This window comes from Castor canadensis, chromosome 14 (genome assembly GCF_047511655.1).
Source record: "Castor canadensis chromosome 14, mCasCan1.hap1v2, whole genome shotgun sequence".
In the NCBI taxonomy this organism is placed as follows: Eukaryota; Metazoa; Chordata; class Mammalia; order Rodentia; family Castoridae; genus Castor; species Castor canadensis.
The window spans coordinates 75,063,958-75,086,179 of NC_133399.1; the positions used below are offsets into that span (position 1 = coordinate 75,063,958).

Genomic DNA, 22,222 nt, shown 5'->3' on the forward strand with positions numbered 1-22,222 from the left:
AGGGCCTCACGCGTGCTACACAAGCGCTGTACCACCGGGCTACATCCCAGCCCTTGAATATTTTTATTTAAGATGTTATATTTTCTACTTACATTGTTAATAAAGTACAATGTCATTTTCTTTCTCTGTGCACAAATTCATATTCAAGTATTGAGAATGCCCAGTAATTTACTATAGCGGCTCAATTTTAAAACTGCTATAGAATTTGCTAAATCTTCAATGTTTTTCTGTGCAGAACAATTATACATCTATGCTTGAATTAGCATAATCAACTTCTTAGTGATGGGCCCTGAAGAAGAACTACCATAAGGAGGAGCTACCCCACAAGGAAGCCCCAAGCATTCTTCCTGCATAAGGTACTCTGCTATAGCTCAGTACTGATGGAGTTGCAGACTTTATCCAGCTCTTTCCAATGATGTTCAAATTCTTCCTTCTCTGCAGTCTGATTCCTACCTAATCATAGAATGATTTCATTATACTTGTCAAGAATCTTCTGTTTTTCCTCACCATTTATCTTGCCTTGAAGTTTCTCATCTTCAGTAATTGTTGTCATGTAGAATGCACAGGACTCCAGCAGATTTTTGGATGACTCCTTATCCCTCTGCTTCTCATTATCGGCTTTGTACTTCTGAGGTTCTTGAATCAAACCCTCAATATCCTCCTTGCTCAAATGAATCTTGTCCCTCATGTGTTACTCTTGTTCTGTTTTCTGGTACTCTTTTTTTCTACATTGAGGATAGCTTTGGCATCAATATCAAAAGTGACATCAAACCAGGCATAAGTGGCTCATGCTTGTAATCCTAGCCACTTTGGAGGCTGAAACTGGGAGATCATGGTTCAAGGCCAGCCTTAGTAAATAGTTCATGAGATCCCATTTCCAAAATAACTACAGCAAAATGGACTAGAGGCTAAGTGACACCACAGGGTACAAGAAGTATGCTTGGTAAGAGTGGTAGTATAGCACTTGATGAAGACAGTCATGACTCCACCAGCATTTTCAATACCCAGGAAAAGAGGAGTGACATCCAACAGTAGCAAATCTTGAATATTTTCAGACTTGTCTCCAGAGAGAATGGCTGCCAGGATAACTGCACCATAAGCAGCTGCTACATCAGGGTTAATGCTCTTATTCAGTTATTTTCCATCGAAGAAGTCTTGTAAATGCTTCTGAATCTTGGAAATACAGGTAGAACTGTACACCAGGATAATATCAAAGGGCTTTTTCGACAGGGTCCAGAGTGCCACAGAACAGATCAGCATTCAGCTCTTCAAATTGAGAACAGAATATGGAAGTATAGAACTCAATTCCTTCATAGAGAGAACCAATCTTAATATTGGGCTGGAGCTGGAGGAGAGGATACACTTAGTTCATTCACAAGCAGTAAGGAGATGTAGGACAGCTCTCTTTTTCTCACTGATGTCCTTCTTATGCTTGCATGTGAAGTCGCAATAAAATGCTTGACCATTTAATTGTCAAAGTCTTCTCCACCTAAGTGAGTGTCTTCAGCTGTCAATTTGACCTCAAAGATCCCATTCTCAATAGTGAGGATTGACACATCTTAAACAAAAAATTGGCACATTTTTTTCAGCTCCAACTTTCTTGTTCAAGCCATAAGCAATAGCAGCAGCAGTTGGCTTGTGGATAATTCTAAGCACTTTGACATCAGCAATGGTTCCAACTTCTTTGGTTTCCTGACACTGGGAGTAGTTAAAATAAGCTGACCATAGCCTGGGTAGTAGTCTTCTCAAAACAGGCTTCTGTGATTTTCTTCATCTTTATCAAAATTATGGAGAACACCTCCTCTGGATAGAAACTTTTTTCTCCCCTTTGTATTTTTCTTGGACCTTGGCCTGCATCATTCACCACCATAAAGGGCCAATGCTTCATATCTGACTGGGCAACAAGATCATCAAATCTATATCCAATCAGACATTTGGTTCAAAACTGTTGATGGAGTTCATCACAACCTGATTCTTTGTGGCATCACCAATCATTCAGAGTTGGCGAAGACAACATAGCATGGTGTGGTTTGGTTCCCTAGATATTGGCAATTATCTTCACTTTTGCATGCTGAAAGATGCCCATACAAGGGTAGGTGGTGCCAAGGTCAATACTAACTGCAGGTACTTTAGACATAGTGCTTGTGTGTAGGCCCAACTCTGCTGGCAAAGAAACCACAAAAATCCAAAATCTGCCACCATACTGAATGACCATAATATACAATTTTTTACAAAGGTCTAAAAAAAAAAGAAAAGAGTAGTGATTCCAATTGAAAAGCCTGGAAGCTTGTGTATGTGTGTGTGTGTGTGTGTGTGCATCACACATCTATCTGGGTCCTAAGGGTGGTTGTCACATTACAGAATGTACAGCATTGTTATTAATGATAAAGCCAGAAAACAGCAGCAGGTTAATGATATTTTCAGTCATTAACAAGTCAGAAGGCAATGAAATTCCAGTTAGAGAACAGAAGAAAAATTCATAAGGCATTGAAGAGTTTATGACAATTAAGGGGAAATAACTTAATGAATTTCCATGGAAAATCAGGAGCTTAAGCTTCTGGGATGCATAAGGGAAGGGGAGGATGTAATCATCAAAACCCAGTCATTCAGCAGCTGGAGCAGCAGAAATAATAGAACAGTCCAACGTGAACTGAGGATTATAATGGACTCCAACTTGATAGCAGTGTTCAGTTGTTTTGGCAGGCAAAAAAGGCAAAATTTAGTTGAAGCAGAATACCAAAATATGTATTTCAACCTTGGATAACAAAGTTTTCTTGCTGAAAAAGACTCGACATTGGAAAAATTTCCAAAAATTTGGAAAGAACAGCTAAAAGCCTGAGAGCTAAATGATTCCTTTTTATTAAAATCACAAATGAAATTGGTAAATTAAAGGCCAGTAACCTAAGAGGCTCCAATTCATCTATTCAATTCATCAAGGTCCATTGACTCTATTCAATAAATATGTCTCAGATCCATTCTTCTTTCACATCATGATATCATCCTCTTCCAAACCACTTTTATTTCTCACATGAATAAACCAAGAGTTGCCTAAAGGGTATCCTCACACTCATTCCCTCCTTTCTCTAATTCATTCTCTAAATGTTCACTAGAGAGGGGTATTTTAAAATGCAAACTGGTGCAATCAGATCCTGTTGCTAGCCAGAATGCATAGTCTTTGTGAATCTTAGAGGACCTTCCTCAAGAAAATGTACTTCCATCAGTCTAAAAATTGTCACCATCTACCAGAAAATCATCATCATAAATGTATAACTGTAGGAGGTCTCCACCAACTAGCACTCACCTTTGTTGTGTCATGGGTGTGATCATGTGTACAATATGTAGCAGCCCTGAATTTTACCCTCATCAAAGACTTTCAGGAGCTTCTGCTTTCTCCCCAAGTTAAAGATTTAAAACCCTAACATATACTGTAAATCTCTAGACTGTTCATTGCTATTTTATTCCATCTGCTCGAAAAGTTCTTTTCCACCTCCACCCAAAAACTCCTAGACACCATAAACAGCTTTAGCAAAGTAGCAGAATACAAAATCAACTTATAAAAATCAGTAGCTTTTGTATACACCAACAATGAACCACTTGAAAAAGAATATAGGAAAACAATTCCATTCACAATAGCCTCAAAAACAAAACAAAACAAATATCTAGGAATAAACTTAGCAAAGGATGTGAATGACATCCACAAGGAAAACTACAAACCATTTAAGAAAGAAACTGAAGAAGATTACAGAAGGTAGAAAGATCTCCCATGCTCATGGATTGGCAGAATCAGAATAGCAAACATGGCTATACTACCAAAAGCAATCTACATGTTCAATGCAATTCCCATCAAAATCCAAGTAACTTTCATCACAGAGATTGAAAAAAAAATGACCTATAATTCATTTGGAAACACAAAAGTCTATGAATAGCCAATGCAATACTCAGCGAAAAGAGCAATGCTGGAGGTATCACAATACCTGACTTCAAACTATACTACTGAAACATAGCAATAAAAACAACATGGGACTAGCACAAAAACAGATATGAAGAACAATGGAACAGAATAGAGGACCTGGGTATAAATCCATACAACTATGCCCACTTAATTTTCAACAAAGTTGCCAAAAATATATGATGGAGAAAAGACAGCCTCTTCAAAAAACATTGCTAGGAAAACTAGATATCTGCCTGCAGAAAACTGAAACTAGATCCATCCCTGTGACCCTGTACTAGTATCAACTCAAAGTGGATTAAGGACCTTAATATCAGAACCAAAACATTGAAGCTAGCGCAGAGAAGAACAGGGAATATACTGGAAGCAATAAGTATAGGCAAGGACTTCCTCAGTAGAACTCAAGTGGCTCAGCAACTATTGGAAAGGATTGACAAGTGGACTACATAAAATTAAAAAGCTTCTGCCCAACAAAAGCAATGGTCTCTAAACTGAAGAGGCCACCCACAAGATGGGAGAAAATCTTTGCTAGCTGTATATCAGACAAGGGACTGATGACCAGAATATACAGGGAGCTCAAAAACTAAACTCCCCAAAAATCAATGAACCAATAAAGAAATGGGCAACTGAACTGAACAGAACCTTTTCAAAGGAAAAAGTCCAAATGGCCAAAAAGGAAAGGCAAATCAAAACCACACTAAGATTCCACCTCACTCCTGCGCCACCAACAACAAATGTTGGTGAGGATGTGGGAAAAAGAAACCCTCATACACTGCTTGTGGGAACGTAAGCTAGAACAACCACTATGGAAAACAATATGGAGGCTCCTTAAAAAAACTAAAGGTATATCTGTTATACAATCCAGCCATATGGCTCCTAGGGATATACCTGAAGGAATGTGAGTCAGGGTATTACAAAAGCACACTCACCCATGTTTATTGCAGGATTATTCACAATTGCTAAGCTATGGAAACAGCCAAGATGCCCCACTACTGATGAATATATTAAGAAAATGTGGTATTTATACCCAATGGAATTTTACTCAGCCATAAAGAAGAATGAAATTTTGTCATTCACCGGTAAATGGATGGAACTGGAGAACATCAACTTAAGTGAAGTTATTCAGGCTCAGAAGGCCAAAAGCTGCATGTTCTCCCTCAAATGCAGATTATAGACCTAAAACAAATGCAGCAATATTATGGAACACAGGTCACACTAACAGAAGGCAGCGCATGGGAGGATAGGGCAAGGGAATGAAACCAAAACTTGAATGTGGTTGATGTGTTCACTGTGTAGGAATGAATATAGAAATCTTACACTGGTCAGGCCAACCATGGGAAGGGGACTAGGGAAGAGCAAAAAGGAGTGGTAGAAATGAACCATTTGGGGTTATAATACATACATGCATGGAAACAACACAAGGAATCTCCCAGTGAAGTTATCTTTATCTCAAACTAGCAAAAAGGCCATGTTTCTCTTAAAAAAAAAAAATTAGATAAATCATTTGTAGAAAAACAAAGTTCTTTTCCAACCCCACCACATACTTATTTTTCTTTAATATCCCTCTTATCTTCCATTTTCTCAGTATAAATGTTTCCTCTAGGAAGCCTGTGTTGAAGACTGGATTAAGGCCACTTGAATCATCTTTGTATGTTGCAGCATCGTAGCCTCTTATCTGATTCCTCACTTGTTGGAATGAAGCTTCATGAGAGCAGACAGCATAACACTTGTTCACTACTTCAGATTCTCAGCACAGTGTAGTGGAGATTCTAGACATTTAATGTGTATCTGTTGAATATGTAAATGAAAGCTGAGTACACAAAGTACCATTACATAATAGTTATTTTGAATTATGCTTTAATTGAAAGTATTTTAAAGAGAATAAAAACAAAACTTAACCAACATAAAAGTAACATTTAAAAAATTAGAATTGAATTGTGTGATAGTCTTCTATCTGTCCTCTTCCTGACTATGAATTCTACAGCTATTGCCTTCTTTAAACTAAATTTCATACCATAAAATAGAAAAGCTCTTCTTTACTTCTCCATGTAAATTTTAGGTACCTAAAAATTAAATTGTTGTATCTTTTGTTCTTAAATATTTCTGCTAAAAAATCTTGATAATGTTATAAATACAACATTACCTTTGGGATGTTTTAATATATAAATACATGGAATTGTATAGTCAATTCTAGATGCCTATAATTTAACTTCATATAGAAGCATTTTCAAGCTTTTGTGAGTTTTCTATAAAGATTTCAAATAACCATATAATCTAGTACATATGTTTATTTTATCCACAGAGACCAATAGGCCAAGATGCTCTGTTGGCCTACATAAGTAAATATATTTTAACAAAAGTAGATTTAAAAGTAAATGCAATTTTTCCTCTTTGCAACTATAAAAAAAAGAGTAAACAAAGCATAAATTAAATGACAGTTGCTTACAATTGTACTGAGGGCTAAAGAATAACCAGAAATACCTCAACCCATGTGCCTGAAAAAGAATATATATATTTGGTCAGTCAGGTTAGAAAAAAATACAATGTGGTGCAGTATGATAGGCAGATGTCCTCAACAGAAATCTAAAGCCCCAGGGATTCATACAGCCCCACAACTTTGCTCCTAAAACATAGAATGTATCTGAAAGAAGAGAAGAGAAGTAGGAATAAAGCCCCCTTCAATTTTGCTCAAGGTAGGTTTCACTTCCATTCTTTAGGTCAAACAAAGTATTGAAGTAACTTTGGCATAATTGCAAGGTTTAATTTCTCATCTTTTCTAATCTCTTCTACAGAGATAAGGATTATTAACAAACTTCTGCTTTTCAGTCACCAGTCAAAGCCATTCTAGTCCTTAAGTCTCTTCCAGGAAACAAAGCAACTAAGTAAACACATTAACTTATCACAGGCACATGTGTCTGAATCTGCATTCTACTGAATCTATTAGGAAACACATAGACATTGTCACAGGTTAAAGGCCTCTGGGCCTTTCATCTAAACAACTCATCTGGCCATATCTGGCTAGGCAACAATCTACTTTGGACTTTGCCATGAAGTGTGATTCCCTTCATGGGGTTATGTGTGGTGTTGACTCTTTCTTGCTCAAAGATATTTGGACTTCTTTATCCCTAGATTTGGTTCCAATAAGTAGTCAAAGTAATCTTCAGGATAACATACGACAGTGAAACTGTCAAGTTTCCAAATGCATTTCTAAAGACTTTGGCTTTCTGTCTCCTTGCTTTAGAGCTCTCTCCTTCATAATAATATCACTCCCCTTTCATAAAGGCTTAGTTTCACTTCAGACTCATGGACAATTCTGCCTTTACCACCAGAAAAATTAATTGAAACTGCTCAAGTGACACAATTTGGGTAACAAATATTGATTTCCTTCAACAAACATTTCTCCTAATTCCATGATAAAATGCTGTAGCATTTATACCAAATGAAATCTAGCTTCTTTCCTTAACCAAACTACCTACGTACAATAACTAAGTCCCTATCCAGATTTCTACTTGTGGAACTTTTATTGTACATGAACTCTTACTAGCCTGGGTGGTGTTTTGCTTTCATAATTTTTCTACAGAGACTGAAAATCTATTCTCTAATCCCAAGCATTAAAATAGGTATTGAGATTAGATCCCTCACCATCACCACCTGTTTGTGTGGATTTCCATCTATTGCATATTGTCCTCTTTTCTTTGTCATCATTATTCCCAAACAGAATCTCCCTGGCATAGATCACATGCCTAGATTCCTGCTTAGCTTGTCAGTGTCACCTCTGGATTCTGTGCTCTATCTACCTGTCAAGCCTCCTGTTGCCTTCAGCTGAACTTTAAGAAATGCTTAAAATATTTAATGACAAAAACTTGTAAAACTGTGACTCAAACTAGGTCTAACTCCTGTGTACATTTATAGCTGCTAGGCTGAGATGGCTCTCTCAGATCAGTGGTAGCTGAGGAACTAACCTTCTTTGCATAGATGCCCTCTTGCCACCTAAAAGGATCAAGATTAACATCCAGCCAGGTAGGATGGGTCTTGGAGTTGTCATGGATCGGCACTTGATTAACTAAGTCAAAAGAACACACCTGGAAAAATCAGGCAAATTGGAGGATCAGCCACAGAATCAGTCACATGTAAAGAATTGTCCAAGCAGAAAGTGTGCAACGGTCCTCAAAAAATCTACATGGCAATTACCCATGTCAGATACACTGGTATGTCTGATCCAAAGAAGTTAGGTTACTTAGGATTTGTTTTACTCTTTGCACTTCAAAGGAGGAAAAAGGGGAAAAACAGATATTCAATAAAAGCCAGGGAGCCCTAGGGAGGTAGAGACTTTCAGGTATCATTTAATCCCAATTAATGAAGGAGCAGGTATGCCAGGTCTCTTCAGAAACTTTCCCAAATTCCTCTTCTATCTGCAACAGATGCCTATCACCTTTGCTTATATGCTTTCTTTGAAGAGGAATTTGATACCTTCACTGCTATTGAACAGAAAACTTATTAGCATATTCTTTAAATTTAGCTATGACTTTCATCTCTTTTGGAATATGCTTTGATGGTGATCTCAGCTATAATTCTTGCAGACTTCATCTGCTTTAATATTTTTAGTAATCACATCAATTTGTCAGCTTTTCTTAAGTTTGGTTAATTTAACCCATAAAATTCTTTCCAGACATATTATTGCCATTCAAGCATTAAGTCAATTTTTTTCTAAAAGCAATTTTTACTTTAGTGTAAAACTATGAATATGGTGCAAATATTATGTATGCACCATCACAAGCATGCATCACAAGTATGTAAATGGAAAGAAATTAGACCTGTAGAAACTATTCTAGGAATAGGGGGAGGAAGGATGAAGGAGAATGATGGGGGGTGAACTCAACTATGATATACTGTAAGAACTTGTGTAAATGTTACAATGTACTCCCAGTACAACAATAATAATAAAAAAGCTCCCCCAAAAAATTATTTTCCCATTTATGTTAATATTCCTTGTCTTAGATTTACTCAGTACATCCACCTGTGATCATTGCTATTATAAGTTAAGTTGTGCTAACCCCAATTCATAAGTTGAAGTCCTAGCTCCTAGGACCTTAGATTGTGAGCTTATTGGACAACAGGGTCATTACAGGTATAATTAATTAAAATGAAGATAAACTAGAGTAGTATGGGCCTCTAGTTAAATATGACTGGTATGCTTATAAAGGGAAACTCTTGGACACAGACATCACAAAGAGAGAATGTCATGTAAAAATAAAGGCAGAGACTAGGGAGGGGTGCAAAAAGCAACCAAAGGCAAGGAGAGAAGCAGAGGAAAGACTTTTCCATACAACTCTCAATAGGAGCCAATATGCCAACACCTTAACCTTGGGCATGGAAATATGAAACAGTGAATCTCTCTGGTGTAAGCCATCCATTTGGTGGCACTTTGTTCCAGCAGCCCTAGCAAATTAATGCAATTGCTTTTAATTTTTTATTTGTCATTTAACTTAAACATCTCATAGGATTTGTCCTCACAATTCATCCTAGGCACAGGCAAGTGGTGTAAAATGAAGGATGTCAAAGATCACTATAAATGTAACCTCTCAAGGCATCTTAACATTAGCTCTTTCTTCATTGCCATCTCACTGTTTCCTGTTATTCTGATGCTCAAACATTATTTTGTACAATTAAGAAAGGAATAATTTAATAATATTCAAGAGGCCAAGAAATGAAATAATTGATGAACCATACTCTTAAAAGGTGTTTTCAGCCAGTTTCTCCAGATTTCAGAAGTCCTATAAGTTTCCTTCCTCTTTCTTTCTTTCCTTCCTTCCTTCTTCCTTCTTTCTTGTAAATAATTTGAAAAAATTAGGTTTACATATGTGTACTCATGTTGGAAGGCACAATGTAATTTAAAATATAAAGTGCTTCTTCTGAGTTAAATTTCTACTAATTTTATGCCTGTAATAATGTATGCACTTTTTGGAAATTTCAAAATTCCCAGTTGCAATAAAACTATTGCATGCATTACCCTATTCATATTTCATGAATGTATTCTAGTAGGTGATACCAGTATCAGTCCAATTTAGATATGAATATACCAAGGATTAAAAATGTAGATTAAGTATCTTGTCCAAGCTTTCATAACCAGTAAGTGATGGAACCAAAACTCAAATTCAAAGCTAACTCCAATGCTCAAAGTACTAACTACACATATACTTTTATTAGCTGAGAAACAATAGGACACATTGCCTAGGCCACTTAATAGTTGCACAATGTCAGACAAATGAATTAACCTTCATTTTTTTTCTTTTATAAATGAAGACAATAGTATTGACAACTTTTAAATTTTTTGTATGGATTAAATGACTTAAACAGTACATGGCAACTAGAAAGTATCATCTTTGTTTCTTAGTAAATGCAGTTGGCTGGTTATTTCAGTAGGCAAAATTTTCATAACATCAGAAAAATAGTAAGATGGTTGAAAACTTTGGAAAAATAAATGTTTCTGAATGCAGTCTAGAAGTTATCATTTTGCTTCCAATCTCACGTCCTATGTATAAGAAAAAGACTTCAGTTGAATAAAAGTAAAACACATCTATTCTTCAGATTTAATACCTGAAGGGAAAAAATATACAAATACAGTCAACCTTCTATATCCTTAAGTTCCGTACTCATGTTTTCAATCAACTGCAAATCAAAAATATTTGAGAAAAGTTGTATCTGTACTGAGCAACTGTAGACTTTATTTCTTTTCATTATTCCCTAAACATCATAACAACTATTTTTTGCATATCATTTACATTGTAATGGTTATAATAGGTAATACAGAGGTGATTTTTGTAAGTTATATGCCAGTACTATACCATTTTATATAAAGAACTTAATTTAAACATCCAAGAATTTGGGTATCTGCAGGGATTAATGGAACCAATCCCCCATGGATATTCAGAGACAGCTGTAAATTCATTTAGGAATAGCCTTTGGAATTGTAAGATTGAACAAATTCAATTAAACAGTTTATAATATGGCATAAAACATTCAGAATGGGTAAAGATACTAGTTATTACCTGGAGCGGGAATACTAGGATAAAGAGCTATGTCCTCTTCTTTGCCACAAAAGAAGTTATTATCACCAACTTTTAAACATATCTAAATTTCTTTGCCATTTTATTAAATTAGCAACTCTTAAATTGACAATTTTGAAATGGATACTACTTTATATCTCATAAAATAAACTGCCAGGCATATGAGTTTTATCTTTCCAGTTTTTGCCACAGTCAGGACTTCTCACAAATACAACCTCATTCAATTGTTGTAAGAAGTGAGGAAAAAAACAAAAAAAAGAACTGAGGGGATCAGAATAAACACTTTGTGGCGATGTTTTAAATATTACATGGAATTTTTTGTAAAAAAAAAATTAATTTATCAGTAATTAACCTAGAAACAATCAGCATGTTTGAAATTGTCAGACTTTTATTATCATTTACTTGCTTTTTTCTACATCCTTATTATTCCTTCAATTCAACAAACTGCACCAAAAATATATATATATATATTTCTTCATGTTTTACAAAAAACAGAGAGAACATCTAAGTACACTGTCTTCCTTTGTTTCTTTAAATTATTTTAGCAATATGTTTCTTATGAAAGGAAGAATATTTAAGGTTATTGTTTAGGAAATATCTTAGACCATTCTCCCCACACCACTAGGTAAAAACAAAAGATGGAAACTGGTGAGACATGGTGAAATTTAAAGAATGAATCTATTGCAATAATTACACTAAGTAGAATGTGGAACAACCTAATTGCACTTTTATTTCTGTTCATATAATTACCTCAACTGTACTAAAATCTGTTGTGTTTATAGTCCCAGCATCAGCATTAACCTAAAATTTGAACATTCTATCTTACCCTGAAAAATTCCAATTAAACCCATTTGGACATGTCTACCAAATGTCAGCACTAATTCTTTTCTGTAGAGATCGAGGGTTCCAAGACATTACACCAGAAAGAGGCCAATAGTCTGCCCATTAGCAAGACTGATGAACTAGACTAACAGTTCTTACTGATGAGAGCATCTCAAAGTAGACTAAAGTCGCATCCTGTGAGACTGTATGGGAGATGAAGGAGGTTATCTTTCATTAAAAGTAAGTTCGTATGGATGCTTCAAAATAGAATATTCTAAAGAACTGAGTTTTTACTAGCACCAAATCTTAAGAAATCAACAGACAGTCACCCAGAAGATGACTGGGGACAAATTGAATGTTTGGGATAAAAACAAATTGTAATAGGGGAAATATTTCCAGAATAACATGCTATTTAAATTCTAAATAGAATAGACTTAACTACAGCACCATAAAGCGTATAAAATCAGTACCAGGATTTGTAAGTAATTGTCTTAAAAGCCGACACTAAAAATCCTGTTTTCCTTTATGAAAATACCTCAAAAAGTTGTCATGGTTGAAAGGTGATACCCTGTAAATATGACAGCAGAAAATGGAAAAACAGTTGGTTAATATTGCTGTAGAAATTGATAATAATTGGGGAAAGCAGAGGGAAAAACATACCCAGAAGAGAAAAATGGAAGAGATATTCACAGTCCATTATGAAAGATTGTGCAGCCTCCATCCTAAGACAAGAAATACCTCACCCTGACCTCTGAGTTGTTCCCATTTCACACTTCAGTGGTAAAAATCCTCCCCTATTTCACCAGGTCTTCAAAAGAAAGTCTTATACTTTTTTGTATGAGTATTATTACTTGCTTATTATATACTCTTTTTTATTTTTGTTTTATTTCTGGTGAAAATATCAAGGAAAGGAATAAGCTTAATAATCACATGAAAGCTAAGGTGGAGATAAAGGAGAAGCATGGAAGAATATAACAGAGACAAGGATTAGGATCCGTATATTACTCTAATTATAATTACCCCCCACCAACATAGAAGTTTGCGCACACACACAGATACCGAAAAACACTCAGAGCCACAAATTTGCACAATTACTGGAGAAGGCATTGAACTTTCCAGAAGACAGTAAATGGAGTTTTAAGTTTATCTTCTACAGATATTAGGGTAAAGGAAGACTCCAACTGACATGTAGCTTACAGCTCCTTTCTCATCCACTTGTAATACATGTACACTGAAACAAACTAGATTTTTTTCTTTCCCTATTTTAAATGTCCTTTGCTCCGGTACTGACCTTTCGAACTAGGAAAATTAACTGATATTCAAATAAAAAACTATTAGCAATATGCCTCTATAGTCTAGTAAGAAGTGAAATATACTATTCCCCTAGACCTCCTGCTCTTAAGATAATGGACGTAACTGTAACTATGTGGTACCTTCCAAGCTCCTACCAACTGAACTTCATCTACCATTCTGCAATGGTAGCAGTCACTCCTAGGCTTTTCTAGCACTTGAAATATAGCCAAGAGTGAACAGTATTGCCTACACCTAGATGTCCAGTAAAAATACAACATGTCTCAACACACTAATCCTTGAAAGCCCAAATATCATTTGATTGGCAATCAAGCAATCAGCATTAGGGATGATAAACTCATAATATGTAGTGCTCCATCAGTAGTAGAGGACAGTGCCCCTTATATCTGCAATACAAAAGTCAGATGCCAGATCTAGAAAGCCTGCAGAGCAGTGACTAAAGACAGTCTTCCCAGAATATAACTCATCAACTTTTAATATATGCCTGGTCCATAAAATGATTTTTGTCCCAATGCTCAATTCTTTTGATTAACTGTTCAAACCACCTTTGATTAACTATCCAAACTACCATTAAGAGATGACTTTAATAGTGCTTTCTACTTTCAGAAAACTCATAAAGTGGGAGGTCAACCCAAAATGAATGAGTTTTAATCTCTCCACAGATAGGCATTAGATGGTAGAGGAGGACTGTTGGAAACGATTTCTGTCTAAATCTCTAAATGAATACAGCAATCCTAGGATTCTGAGAAAGTATAAAAATTGAGTGTCCATACTTTTAGACACTGGTAAGTTTCACTGCCTCTTCCTCTCCAGTGCTTTCTCATTGTGTTATCTGAGACTATCCAGTCATATGGCTGTATTTATGCTTCTTAAGTAAAGCCTGAAAGACATTAGCAGTAAACTACATTTAGGGACCACTAACAATCAATCAGGCTTTATTCTAAGTGATTTATTACTTGTGCACTTACTCATTTAAGAATAAACCTATGAGAAAACTGAGACCAGAGTTATTAGGTAAGTTGCACCGGATCCAGCATGTTAAAGAAACCAAAAACCATCCCATTCAATATGGGCCCATAGGCAACATTCCTTCATTTTCTGCCCTACTGTATCTGAGTTTCTTTGCCTACTTTGAATTACACCATTTCTCCAGACTGAAGACCTAGTGCCCCTGCAAAAGTCACTGCAAAGTCCGTGGACCACATTACTTACTGATTATTGCTAATCTCTTTGCTTGTGTGCATCTTCATGAGAGTCTGATACCTCTCCATCCCAGTCTCCCCAGTAAAGTGAACCCCATTTCCAGAGCTTGACATGATTCTGAGCATAGTCACTGTACTTTACAACATCAGAGGGGCACAGGCCCATAAGCCAAAGTGAATGGCATTCATAGCGCTGTATAACACAGTGTAAGACTTACAGCACAAGACTGCTTCTTAATCATAGCTGCATTCTGTGACTGCTCTTTCAGTCCTCCATCTACTTCACTATAAGAATTAAAATCCTTTTCTTAAAAGCTGGTTTGTTAATTTAGTTCCTCATCTGCCTTTAATTCTTTTCATGCACCTTCCCATGAATGAGTTTTGCTTCCATGTAGCTGATCATATCTTCCTCTTTTTAGTGGTTCTTCAGAAGTGGCCAAGATCTCAGTTCTGAAACCACCTCCACATCACCACCACAACACTTGGTCCTCTGAGGATATGTACCTAAAAGAAAGAATCGTTGTTACCCTTAGTTAGTCTTCCAGACACAATTTTTTCTGTGGTTGTTTATACCATGCACTGAGATGAATAATGGAGAAATTCAAAACTGAAATCTACTCACCTCATTTATTATTCTATTCTGGGAAGAGTATAAGCTACTCAGTCCCTAAGTCCTTTTCTCTATTCCCTCACAAATTGTTTGACCTTTCAAATACGAGGACCTGAATAAAACCAACAAATAATCTTATTGCAATCATCGTACATAAAAAGAGAGAACCTGACAAAATAAAACACATTACTCAATTATAAATATATTATCAATATTTTCCTATCTAATAACTAAATTAATAATAGTTTATGGGTTTTTGAGACATGGCCTCACTATGTAGCCCATGCTGGCCTTGAACTCGCTATCTTATTACCTTAGTTCCCTGAATGCTGGAATAACAGGTGTGTCCACCATGCCTGACATTGTAGCAAATTTAATAAACATAAAAACTAAAAGAAAATTTAACATTAGTCATATATCAAATCACCCAATATTAGTTGCTACTTGATGAATTCTTCTTCTAACTATCCCTTAATTATATATTTATTCTTATATTTGTATCTTATTTGTATATGTAGTTTCTAATATATAAAGGTTTCTGTAAAAAATTAGACTGTGATTTTAGCTCTGCCTTGGCAAGCTATATTTGGAAGTTACAAATATAAAACTGGATTAAGGAGGAGAATCTGGTGTCCAGAAGCAAGCAGGCATGAACAAAGCTGAACATTGTAGAGATGAAAAGAAGGTGGCAAATGAAAGGGCATTTATTTCATTATTTCATAAATGCCTATTCCATAGGCATTTATCTATGTATGGTTCTTCCATAGAGTTCTAAAGGAAATCAGAGTGTAGCTGCCTTCAGATGGGTGGCAATTTCATGGTAGTCATCTCATGTTTTTTAAATTCAGGAACAATCATAAATAAATTCAGTCATTCATTTGCTTTCAACTTTTCTCATTCTGAAAACTTTTATCAGTTTTCTCCAATTCTAGCAACTAGGAAAAAAATGCTAGGTAAAAGGATGAAAATTATAAAGTAAATACTATAACTTTCAAAGCTGCCATTTTGACCACTGTGTGTGCAATGTCACTAGAGAATGATCATTGTTAAGCTCTCATTAGATTGTGTGCACCTCTACTTCAGCTTACTTGATATGCTCCATTGGTGTGGCATATATACATTCTTTATTGTTTTCCAGGAATTAAGTACCAAGCACACTAGTCCATTGTCAGTAAGTGTACAGTTAATCATGTTTACAGAATTGGGAGCAAATCTGGCTTCTTCTTTAAAAGATGAACAATGCATTGTCCTCATAGGGATGCTATTAAACAGCCAGGAAACACCAAAACTAAACATTAGTACTAATTTTTAAAAGGTACATTTAGAACAAAGAGGATATTGATGTAAAATAGGATAAATATTTTTGCCATGTCCCATTAAGAAAAGTTAATAGTTTCATTTGAAATGTAGTATGAAAGTCTATAAAGCTGAAATTTTTCTTATGACTAATCAAATGATTGTTTAGAATTCCTTGGTGCCTCCCTAAGTGCCATGGGGAAGGGGGTTTAATTCACATTTGTAATTGCCATTGTTTTCTTTCAATTGACTTACCCATGTAACTAAGTTGGGCTGATTTGTCTCAGGGAAAGTAACAAACATTTCCCATTAGGCACCACCTTCTGATGTACACTGACAGAGACTACCTGCTTGCTATAGACTTTCCTGAAAGACAAGGACTGAGTAAATCATGCAATCAATGAGCTAAATCTGGGTAGCAAGGAAAGAGTAGAAAATTGCCAGAACTCAAGTCTGCTCCCTTTTTGGAAAATGATGGTGGAAAAAAATTCCCAATAAACCAATCAACAAATTTCCTACCTCATTTACAGCCGGCTATTTTTAGCATCTCCCCTTTCAATAGCATAGCATGAGTTCCAGCCATCGTTTTGCAAGCTTCAACGAATAGATTGTTTTTTATAAGAATTTATTTCACCATCCTAAAGCAACTATGTGCCTGAATTCATTGAAAACTATGTGTATATACATGGATGAATTTTCTAAATTCTGTCATAGGAAATAGCCCAATCAGTTGCATCTGGCAAGTCAGAGGAGTAAAGCTGGAATCACAGTACAGGACAGAGAGATCATCCTAAAGGACAATTGTCTTGGACCCTCTCTTTTGCACTTTAAGGTTTTCTTTTAGATTCTAGGAAAGAAAGAAATGAAGGAGGGAAAGATGGAAGGAAGGAAGGAAGGAAGGGTGGGAAGAAGGAAGGACACTACCAAATGTCTTATTAAACTAAATAACTTTATGTTTTCCTACAGAATTTGTTTTTATTGTTCATGAAAATTTTCTACACACCATTTTTATTTCTTTTAAGAAACTTCTTAATTAAAAAATTTAAAAAATGTAGTGTATGTTAATGTACTAAGTACTTTTCTGAAAAGTGTTACCATAAATAATGAGGCTTATAAAAGTGGTTACATGAGTGTATAGGGATTAGTAATACAGGCTACACCTTTGCACATGAAGAACAAGAAACTAAACCCACATAGAGAATGGAGGATCAGTGCACAGACCTGGCAATAGTGTCTGATGTGCTCAGTCTTATGTCTCCAAATAGAAATGCTCTGTTTTGGTAAAGACGAGCCACTTTAATACCTTATTGTCATGTCATTCTTTCCCAGGAGTATGGCAACTGGTTAACACTCCCTGGTATCCACAACAACCTAAGGACAGCAATCAGTCTTGTTTTAGTCTCATGAAAAATATATGCCTTTAAGCCTTTGCTAAAATCTCACATTCTTATATGACTCTATGTAGTACAGCAATCTGCTCCTCTACAGTACTTGGTGCCTCAGATTGTCTTATGGTATAAGACCTGCATCTTATTATATCATTAACTTATTCAGTGTACACATATTTATTCTCTTTTCCCCCTTTATATCATATATTCAACAAAGTGAAGGATTTTTGGCAATTTTATGCAGTGATAAACAGTGGTTGCTTCAGAATAGATGCTCTATAAATATTTATGGAATAAATGAATGAGCAAAGAACATTAAGAATTGCAAATTGTTATATAAATGAATGCGTGTTCATTTGCACGCATTCATTTATATAATAAACTGCAATTATTATTTCAAGGGTGGGGGCAATGGTGGTAATGTTTAAATAAGAACCTGAGTCCTAGCTAACGCTTGCATAAGTTATTAAAATATTCTGTATCTCTGTTTTATCAATTGTAGAACATAGTACCTGATTTAACAGATCATGAGGAATAAATCCAATCTTCACATAAAGGGATGAGTTTATTGTACACCCAATGAATATTAACAGTTATGAGAAGGCAAATACACTATGCTGAAGATAAATTAAGTCCACCTCATTTGGTGGACTTAATTTAGAAGTAATAAATGATGTACTTTTCTTACTATTTCCAATGAATAGAAATGCTTTTCATTTTCCAATGTAATCCAGATGTTGGAGACTTACCCAAGGCATAGTGAATATTCCTGATATTTGAAGTAATGGTTAGAAGTAGGTGAATTGGGGGCCAGGCATGGTGATGCATGCCTGCAGTCCAGACTATTCTGGAGGTAGAGATAGGAGGATTTCCATCTGAGGCGTGCCCCAGGAAAAATCATGAGATCTTATCTAAAAACAAACTAAAATAAAAATGGAAAAGCCCTGAGTTCAAACCCCAGTACAGCTGAGAGAAACAGAGAGATAGAGAGAGAGAGAGTAGGGGAAGGGCCTAGAAGATATCAAGTGAAACTTAAAATTAGAGTTGAGAGATATTGCCAGGAAGTTTTTACCCAGATAATGCATCCACTTGATCAAGATGGTTAATGGATTTGCACATATATCTTTAAATAATGAAATCATAATGACATTTAGTAGTAATATGATTTAAGATAAGCTACCAAGATTTAAAAAGTTGTTCTACATTTTATAAAATGTCTCATTGAAAAAGGAGGCAAAAAGTATTTTACTTGAACATCTCATGACATATAAATAAATGATATAGAGTGAACGCTTCTAAAAAGTCATTCATGGCTACATGAAAATTGTCCTCCAACCTAAAGATTACATTATTTATTTCTTGCTAATATTCTACCATGGCCACTAGAAAGCCTTATGCATCACAGCAATCATTCCTTTCTCCACTTTTTGAAAAGTGTTTTAATTAGTATACATTAGTTGTACAAAGGATTATATTGTGATATTTTCATACATGCTTATGGAATATTTCAATCATATTCACTCCCCATCACCCTGTCCTTCCCTCCTCCTTGCTGCGGCCCACCAGCAGTCCCCTTTCTACACTCGTGTCTCTTTTCTTGGTATAGATTTCACATATGAGAGAAAACACATGATACCTGAGTCTGGTTTATTTCACTTAACGTGATAAACTCCAGTTCTCTTCCATTTAGACCCACCTGACACTGGTTCTTCATGTTTCTCCTTACAGCCAGCCTTCTCCCTCTGGAAGTATTGAGCCCAGACAGAACCACTGTAGTAGTGATGTCTGTGCTTGCAAGCTGGTTGGAGAGTAAAGGAATTGTTGTGGCTGGAAATGAAAACAATCAGCAGTCTTCTTGTACAAAAGTGGTTCTGAATCTCAAACCGTCTGTAAAAGGATAGGACAGTATGTAAGGCACAGCACAGAGCAAATCAACAAGCATGGTCTCCTGCTGAAATTCTTATGTGCTGTTAGATCACCTGGCACTGCACAGGTACCAGCATTGCATGGGGCAGCCTTTGAAGAGGGTCACTCATTTTGCTGTGTTAATCAGATCTCTTATCATAGAAGTCTATTCAAGAAAGCTTTGTACATTTCAAATGTTGAATTATTCATTAAATCTTGTGTGTGTGTGTGTGTGTGTGTGTGTGTGTGTGTCTTCAGCTTGGATTTTTAGGTATTGATGATTCATGTAACTTATACACATCTACTGCATTATTTAGAAATAGAAAAATAAACTCAATGTGAAATGTAAAGTAATATGTGAACTAATCCACAGACTTTTCATTATATCCAGTCTAATGCTAATTTTTATTTTGCCTTTTAATTGCCAAATTAAAATTCAGGCTGGATAAAGAATGCCATCCAAATGAGCATGATCATAAAGACAACTCACATTTTTTTCACAGCTTAGTAATAAATAATCAATTGTCAAAAGATGTCTTGGAGGAAAGAACTTGCATTTCTGATAATATTTCTGAGTCTTTATTAGAAATGCAGTCTAAATTCATGAAAGCTAAGCAAGCAAACACAAGTGAGATGAGAATGAAAGAACAACCATATAGGTAGAGATTTCAAGTCTACATGAATTCTTTCTTGAAAATACTGAAGTTGTGATTTGCCCTGTTTCAGGATGGAACAGTTCTTTCCCATCCACACTTAACCAAATTCATGTAGAAACAATGTTAATGAAATATAGCAGATGCAGAAATTTCACTTGCAGTTTTTAAAATGTCTGAATCTTGCCTTTGAAATGTTTTTCGAAGATCTTAAGTGACTACCCAGTTCATTTCTATCTTAACCTATGAAGCTCTTTCTATTCTAGAGGCAGCCAAAGATCTTCTACTTCTCTTAAAAGGTGGAATTGATGGACTATGTTTTTTAACATGTTTATTAGCATATAATAGTTGTATGGGGGATTTCATTGTTTTATTTCCATACATGGTTCATCTCCTCCATTATTCTTCCTCCTCCTCTTCCCTCTTCTTAAAATGACTAACAGGTTTCAATGTTCCATATTCATACATGTGTAGAAAACACATCGACCATATTCAGCCTCCTTTGCCCTCTCCTTTTACCCTCCCCCTCCTACCAGTGCCCTTCCCTAACATGATCTGTTTTACTTTCCTGTCTTTCATTGTTTGTCTATCTATTGTTTAGTGTGATTTTGCCTTGGTGCTTTACCTATAAAATATCTTTAATCAGTCTAATCTCTTTACTAATCTTCCTTACCCTTTTCCCTCAACCCTATATTGTTTAACAGTTTTCGATTTGTTTCCTTGTGTCTTACTCCAACACAGATGCTATATATTTCAATACTATTCACTGGCTATTGTTCTCTTCTTCTTTCCGTCCTCCCCTAGTCTCCTGTAACAGTTCCACTCTTAGAAACATGTTTTTACTTTACATTCAAGGTAACAGCTACAGAGGCAGGCATTCACTGTTTATTTCTTTGTTGAAATGTAATCTTTGAAGCAGTCTACCTATTCCTAACTTTATTCATCAGAAAGTTTGGGAAATCCACCGATTCTCTTTCACTATTCACAGAATAGCCACAATTTTTGTAAAATCAAGTTTCCACTGGCCCACCTGACCAAGTTGTGTCAAAACATCTGTGAAAGACACATTTTGTCTTTAGAGTTGATTTGAGATTCTCAATCCACTTCTTTGTTTAACTTCTGACTTAGGAGAAAGATGTCTGCAGGCAATATCAGTCTGATTTTATATGATATTCTTTGTTAAACTACATTTACCAAAAGGAAATTTGAAAAACTATATAGAATTTTATCTGCCATGATTTTTATACATCATTGGTTTTATATTGGTTTATTACTCACTCTTTCTCATTAAATTATGCTAGAACTTACAACATTTAAAATGTGACATTATTTCCATTTTTAAATTAAATAGGAGTATTCAATAAAAATAGTTTATAAAAAAAGATTTGGTTTCACTTCAAAGTAACTGTATCTTTCCTTCCTTCCTTCCTTCCTTCTTTCCTTCCTTCCTTCCTTTCTATAGAAAAAAAATCTACATTTGCCTTCCATTTCAATTTAGAAATGTGTTTAACTACTAAGCTGAGCTCATTTCCTCATTTTTAAATGAATCAATTGTAAATGTGTCAACTTTATCAGTGAATATGTGTAAGTATTAGCATAAATATGTGTCTAGCTTGACAATAAGTACCCTATTTGAAAAGTTTTATTTAATTTTATTTTCCAGGGAACTATTTTAAAAAGAGGAAGTCATATTCAAGTTAAAGAAGAATACTTGAGGTGTTTTTCTCTTTTCTTGCTCAAACCCAGAGCCTTGCACATGCTAGGCAAGCACTCTGCCATTGAACTACAGGCCCCACCCTTGAGGAATATCTGAATTTGACCTTTTCCACTTTCCTCAAATTCTGTAACCATATGACCCTTTCTGGTGCAAAAATCTAGCACAAAGTCAGCCATGCTCAAAGACAATGCTGTTTGCTGCAAACTTTCTGCAATACTTCCAGTTCAAAATAACAGATCATTTAGTCCTTGGTAGTTTTTAATTTAAAAGCTATTCAATTACAAAAGTATGAAATTAAAGGA

General features: G+C 35.5%; 1 pseudogene; it reads right to left on the reverse strand.

The window, feature by feature from the left end:
• Positions 1-316: 316 nt before the first annotated feature.
• LOC109676987 (heat shock cognate 71 kDa protein pseudogene) lies at positions 317-2,137 on the reverse strand (annotated as a pseudogene).
• Between the last annotated feature and the right edge of the window lie 20,085 nt (positions 2,138-22,222).